A 6000-nucleotide genomic window follows, 5' to 3' on the forward strand; every position below is an offset into this window, starting at 1 on the left:
TTTTCTATGGAAATGCGACTGTGGCTGATTTGAAAAATCAAATTGAAAGATAGTCTTTAAGCAGGATTTTGAGATAAAAATGAAATTTATCCACATAAGTAAAGAAATCTTCAATTTAGCGAGACCATCTCAAAATAAAAAATCAAAAAAGGCTGGGGATATAGCTCAGAGGTAAAACACCTCTGGGTTCAATCACCAGAACAAAAAAAAAAAGTAAGGAATTCTTAAGGAGTTAAGTGTGTTTGGACTGTAAGAAAAATGCTTGAAGTGAGATTTGAGAAAGGAAGAGTGATCAATACAAAGTGATCAATAAAGGAGTTTGGATTTTTATCCTGGTTAACAACGGGGAAACTGAAAGATTTTTAAAGGAATGACTAAAGCAGATACTTCTTAACATCAGTTTCCTTCATTCTCATTATATGCTCATCAATCAACCAGTCTTTAATTTGTCCTCTATGTCTATTCAACCACTAGAGAGAAATTCCCTTTGAAAACAAGGTATGTTACCTTGCCAAATTTGATCTATTAAAAAGTAATCTAAATGCCAGGTATGGTGGCACACAGCTATAATCCCAGCAACTCAGGAATTCAGGAAGGAGGATAGCAAGTTCTAGGCCAACCTCACTCAGTTTAGTAAGGCACTCAACAACTCAGTGAGGCCCTGTTTCAAAATAAAAAGGAATGGTGTTATAGCTCAGTGGTAAAGTGCCCCTGGATTCAATCCCTAGTACTGGGGGGCGGGGGGGGGGGTGTAAGGTCCTTAATATAACCAGAAATAAAGTTGAAGCTTTTCCAAACATTTGTGATCAGTCAACATAAAATTTCCCTGAAATACTAAGACAATAATACTCTGGCTCAGCAAGACCTGTAAAGAACAAATGTGCAGTTACACCTCTGTTCACAAAAGGGCAAGCCAGATAGCATGGGTGGAAAAGGAAAAATTCCTAAGTACCTTTGGCTCAAAGTAGTTGTACTAGTTGGAGTGAATCAGTACTATAGTATTACTCCAATAAGGCCATTACTATAGTAAGTTTATGTCAGTGAGTCATTAGTCTTATCTGTTTCACAACGACAATCAACAAGTGAGGCAGGTGTGTTATTTTCCTGTAGGTGAAATGAGAAGTCATTATTTTGGCTTGGTATGTTTCTTGATGGAGCTATCTTTTCCTGGGACAGAGTTGTACACTGCAAAGTTATTATGCCTTGTTGGTCAGTGGAATAATTAGGTTCATTAAACAAGTACAATTCAGGTACAACCTACTTTTTTCTTCTGTTTAAGTAACCCGACCTAACAACTGTGGGTTTCTGTGGTTGACTCAAATGTTTCAGGATTTTCAGGTTTGCTCCACAGACTAAAATGCTCATATGCTCCATGTTACTTTAGTTAACACATTTACATCCCCAAATGATGAGCTCCAGTCACACTGTCACGTAGTTCTACTGTAGAGATAGTATTTGTATTGTGAGGCCATTGGCCAATTGCTCAAATTTCCTCATTTGTAAAATGGAACTAGTAAGAAAATAGTAGTAACCTCATAAACTTGTTGTGAAGATTTAATGAGCTAATGTAGTTAAAGCACTTAGCACAGTGCCTGGTAAATAAACCAACAGATTAATTTCTTCATATTCATTTTTGAATATTCATATTCATATTCAAATACTTTATATTTGTCAGGTACTGCAGATAAAATGGTAAGCAAGAATAAACAGTCCAGATGATAGATATGCTAATTGCAATCTGGTCATTACACATTGTACACATATATTGAAAGATCATACTGTAATCCATGAATCTATATAATGATTATGTGTCAAACATTTTTTAAAAATAAGAATGGACATAATTTTCATAAAGCTTATCATCTAATGGAGGAGGTTGACAATCACAACAACAACTGTAAAAGAAAGCAGAGGGGAAGGATGTGGAGGGAAAAGGGAAAGAATGTGGCACTTTGGGAGCTTGTTATAGAAATATCTGAGGATGTTCAGAGAATACTTCCCTGGAACAAAACTCTCAAGCTGAATGATGATGAGGAGTAAACCAGGTGAAGTTGAGAAGAAAGATGGCTTTCCATCCTGTGCAATGCCTGCAGAGGAATGGGTCATCACAGGATTGAAGGATGAAAAGCAAGCCCAAATAGTTGGAGCTATTGGGGGGGTGGAGCAGAATGTAAGATAGGATGTGTGTGAAAAGAAGTGTGGGGGGGTCCATGGTGCAGGACCCTGTGGCAGTTTAAAGTTTTTTTGTAAAAAAATTTTATAGTCCTTATTTGATAAGAACAATGGGAAATTTGTAATCTTACTAAAAAAAGAAAAAGAAAGAAAAGGAAAAAAAAAAGAAAGAACAATGGGAAGCTTCTGAAGGTTTGAATGAAGTAGGGAGAAGAGACAGAATAAAGTACCATGATCACATTGGGATTTTGACATCATCATTGTTGCAAAGAATGATTGAGAAGAGACACTGAGCATATAGAGGCTATTACAAGACATGATAAAAAAGCTTTAATTGGCTGATAATGCTAAAGGTGAGAGACTGAACAAATTCATGAGCTATTTAGGAGGGAAATTTATAGAAGTCAGTGATGGATTTAAAAAGAACGGTGTTAAGGAATGGTATGACAGTGTGTACAACCAGAGATATGAAAAATTGTGCTCTATGTGTATAATATGAATCATAATACATTCTGATGTCATATATAACAAATTACAATAATAAAAAAGAACTGTGTTAATAACTCCCAGGTTTCTGGCACCATTCACAGAGACTACTGACATTAGAACAAGAAAGTTGGTGGGGGGGTAAAATTGTGAGTTCAGTTTTGGAAATCTGATTTTGAGGTTCTTTTAAGACATTCAAAAGAACATGTTAACGCTGGGAATGTGGTTCACTGGAAGAGCACTGATGAAAGCCTGATCCCTGGTTGCAATGGTGTGCACCTGTGATCCCAGCATCTCAGGAGGATCACAAGTTTAAAGCCAGCCTCAGCAATTTGGTGAGACCCTGCCTCAAAATAAAAAATAAAAAAGGCTGGAGATATAGCTCAGTGGTAAAGCACCCCTGGGTTCAATCCCTAGTACATAAAAATAAAAAAAGACTGATGCCTAGTAAGCATTTGGAGAATAGTCTGGATTGAAAATATTTAGAGCTAGATTTGAGGATTATGGGCTTTTAAAGGTAACTGAAATGAGAGTAAATGAAATAAACTAAAGAGAACATGTAAAGTGAGGATAGAGAACTTCAAAAAGAACCTGTGAGACAGCATTATTTAAAGAACAGGTGCAGAAAGAGGATCATGGGATGATCCCACATTCAATAATCCTCATTTTCAAAGTTCTTTTTCATGTCTAACTTGAACCTTCCATTCTTTAATCAAAGTCTATTTCTTCTGTTCACTCTCCAGTTGAGATAGAAAGCAGCTGTTCATCATCTTGTATATAACAACCCTTCCTATGCTTGAATACTGTTATTAAGAAACCTAGTAGTCTGCTCTAACTTGGGCTAAATAATTTCTAGCTCCTATTTTTCCAACCCTTTAATCATCTCTGTGACTCTCTGTTGAATCTCTTCCACTTTCTCCATCTCCCTCCTTTAGTTATAGAGTCTGTTGCTGGACATTGGACTTGCAAGATTCGCTTTGAGGATCACTGGAGAATTTTTTTAAAATTTCTTATAGAATAACTTTATGTATCCCAGTGCTATCTTGAATTTGTTCCATGTTAAATAGAGGACTTTTAGCAAATGACTTTATTTTGATCGTGTCTACCTGGATGAAATAAAAATTTATGCTTATTGTTAACCTTAAGTCCCTTTTGTGACACTTCAGAATGATAATTTTCAATCCCCTTATGTGATGAATGAAGCAAGTTGATCTGCTCCTGAGCTTATGGATGTCAGTTTGGGTAGAGGGTAACAACTTTGTATGTATCCCATGTACTTGCATAGATAAAATAGATTAAGAGTATGTTCTTGCCCAGTACAGTAGTGTATGCCTGTAATCCCGGTAGCTTGGGAGGCTGAGGCAGTAGGATTGCAAGTTCAAGAACAGCCTCAGCAACTGAGTGAGACCCCGTCTTTTTGTTTGTTTGTTTTACTTAGTTACACATGACAGTACAATCAATGATCATGACCGTACAATGATTCATACATTTGAATCAGATGGGATATAATTTCTCATTTTTCTGAGTATACAGGTTACAGAATTACAGTGGTCATGCAGTCACAAAAAATATGGAACACTTCACGAATTTGCATGTCATCCTTGCGCAGGGACCATGCTAATCTTCTTTGTATCGTTCCAATTTTAGTATATGTGCTGCCGAAGCGAGCACAGAGACCTTGTCTTAAAACAAACAAACAAAAAAATGGGCTGGGAAGGGCTGGGGTTGTGGCTCAGCGGTAGAGTGCTTGCCTAGCACGTGCTGGGCACTGAGTTCAATCCTCAGCACCACATAAAAATAAAATAAAGGTATTGTGTCCAACTACAACTAAAAAACAAAATACTTAAAGCAAAACAAAAAAGGGCTGGGAATGTAACTCAGTAGTGAAGTGCCCCTGGGTTTAATTCCTAGTACCTCTTCTCCCCAAAAAGAGAATGTTCTTTTTCTTCTCCCCTTTCTTGTTTAAACTGTAAAAGCAGATTTAATCTGCATGTATGAAATAATCTCCCTTATTTCACTTGTTTCATTGTATTGCTCACTGATGGCTGGCATGTCTCTTTTTTACTCCACTGTGAGCTTCTTGGAGACAGAACATGATTCTGCTTATCTTTGTATTCTTAGTTCCTTTTTTTTTTTTTTTTGAGATAGGGTCTCATTATGTCACCTAGCCTGATTTCAAGCTCCTAGACTCAAATAATTCTCCCTAATAGCTAGGACTACAGGAGTGCACCATTAAGCCCAGCTCTCAGTCCACATTTTATCTCAAAAATCATATTGGATGCCTGTCCTGAATCAGGACAAAGGACCAGCAATGGCACTGGAGTTTCATTTTGTTTTGTCAGTTCCAGTTGATTAGTATTAACTTAATTAATGCTGAACAATATGATGTTTAGGATTCTGAATCAGAGTCCTGGCTTATGAAATACTGCCACGAATTGGAATTGTTGGAATGGTGGTACTAAACTGTTTACCCTGAAAATGGAACATAGAAGAGGAGGTACAGGTTACCCACATTTTCCATTAAAAACAGCAATAGTATGCTGGGTGCGGTGACATACACCTATAATCCCAGCAACTGTGGAGGCTGAGGCTGGAGGATTGCAAGTTCAAGTCCAGTCTTAGCAACTTAGGCCCTAAACAATTTAGCTAGTCCTTGTCTCAAAATAAAAAATAAAAAGGGCTTGGGATGTGGCTCAGTGGTTCAATCTCTGGTACCCCACCCCATATATATATATGTATATATGTATATATATATATATGTTTGTATGACAAAAGCATATATATATATATATGACAAAAAGCAAAATAAAATTTAAAATTTGATCCCAGACTCATAACAGACTCTTCCTATGAAAAAGAATTAGCACTTTGTTCAGTTTATTGACCATAGGAAGGACAACAGAAAATCTTAGAGGTCATGGCCCTACTGAAAAATCTACTCACCCACTCATTTTGCCCAGTTATACAAGGTCTATTTTTAGAAGCCCTTGGAGTGCTAATCTGCATGGTTGCCACACATGGTTCTGAAATGTCATTACAAGAGTTTTATTCATGGTTCTTTCCTTGAAGCTGCTCAGAAAGTACTCTTGATTTGACTTGGAAGTGAACAAAAAGTAATAGAGGTTGTTTGGTTAGAAACGAATCAAAGAATTCAGCTGTCATTTTAAAAGTTCCACAGGAGATCTTCTAGTGGCAATGCTAAATTGTTACCTTGACAGCATATTTTCAAATGACCTATTAAAAAAACAAAGAATTAGAATGTTTAAATATACAATGACATCTTTGCTGGACAGGTAGAGTCCAATATAAAAACTGAACTAAGAAGTACAGCAAACTGAAGAA

The 6000-nt window shown here is 36.7% G+C and overlaps 1 non-coding gene across 1 annotated transcript; it reads right to left on the minus strand.

The window, feature by feature from the left end:
• Positions 1–4222: 4222 nt before the first annotated feature.
• Positions 4223–4329, minus strand: LOC114106482 (U6 spliceosomal RNA). Its single transcript, XR_003585199.1, has one exon. It is a non-coding gene; the product is annotated as a U6 spliceosomal RNA (small nuclear RNA).
• Positions 4330–6000: the final 1671 nt, after the last annotated feature.

Source organism: Marmota flaviventris, chromosome 15 (assembly GCF_047511675.1).
Source record: "Marmota flaviventris isolate mMarFla1 chromosome 15, mMarFla1.hap1, whole genome shotgun sequence".
Taxonomy (NCBI): domain Eukaryota; kingdom Metazoa; phylum Chordata; class Mammalia; order Rodentia; family Sciuridae; genus Marmota; species Marmota flaviventris.